Source organism: Propithecus coquereli, unplaced genomic scaffold (assembly GCF_000956105.1).
Source record: "Propithecus coquereli isolate 6110/MARCELLA unplaced genomic scaffold, Pcoq_1.0 Scaffold103, whole genome shotgun sequence".
Lineage (NCBI taxonomy): Eukaryota > Metazoa > Chordata > Mammalia > Primates > Indriidae > Propithecus > Propithecus coquereli.
The window spans coordinates 5,025,390-5,026,620 of NW_012134192.1; positions in this window are offsets into that span (position 1 = coordinate 5,025,390).

Genomic DNA, 1,231 nt, shown 5'->3' on the forward strand with positions numbered 1-1,231 from the left:
ATCAAGTAGAGTTTGCTTTATGAATCTAGGTGCACCTAAGTTGGGTGCATACATGTTTAGAATTGTTATGTCTTCTTGTTGAGCTGTACCCTTCACCATTATATAGTGACGCTCTTTGTCTTTCATTACTTTTGTTGAATTAAAAACTAATTTATCTGAGATGAAAACTGCCCCCTCAGCCTTCTTTTGGCTTCCATTTGCTTGAAATATTGATTTCCATCCCTTTACCTTGAGTTTAAATGCATCCTTGCAGGTTAGATATGTTTCCTGAAGACAGAAGATACTTGGCTTGTATTTTTTTTATCCATTCAGCCAGCCTATGTCTCCTGAATGGGGAGTTCAAGCCATTCACATTTATTGAGAGAACTGATAAGTGGGGCAAATTACTGTTCATTCTGTTGGGTTGCATTTTGTTGCTTTGTTTTCTCTCTTGAGCCATTGTGGGATCTAGCCTTTGATCTTTAGCTTTTGAGTGGCTTTACATCCGTGAGTGTTTATTGTGCTAATCCTTGTGTAACTCTGTTTTGAGTACTTCTTGGAGGGCTTGTCTTGTCTTTGTGAATTCCCTCAGTCTTTGCTTATCTGAGAATGTCTTTATTTCTCCTTCATATACAAAGCTTAGTTTTGCAGGGTACAAGATTCTAGACTGGGCATTATTCCGTTTCAGAAGAGTGAGAATGGAGCCCCAGTCTCTTCTTGCTTGTAAGGTTTCAATTGAGAAGTCTGGAGTTATTCTGATGGGCTTTCCTTTGTATGTTACTTGTTTCTTTCGCCTTACAGCTCATAGAAGGGCCTCTTTAGGGGATATTTGGTCAATCTGATGACTGTGTGTCGTGGCATCTTCCTACTTGCATTGAATCTCCCAGGGGTCCTTTGAGTTTCTTGTACCTGTATATCTAGATTTTTAGCAAGGCCTGGGAAATTCTCCTCTATTACATCTCCAAATAGCTTATCCAGCCCTTACATGTTTTCTTCCTCACCTTTGGGAATCCACATCACCCTCAGGTTCGGTTTTTTCACATAATCCCACATTTCTTGTAGGCTTATTTTTTTTCTCTTAATTTTCTGCTCTATCTCTGTGACTGACTTAATTGGAAAGAGTTGTCTTCAATCTCTGGGATTCTTTCTTCTGTTTGATCTACCCTGTTCTTTAGGCTTTCCACTGTGTTTTGTAGTTCCCTGAATAAGTCCTTCATTTCCAGGAGATCGGTTTGATTTTTCTTTAATATTT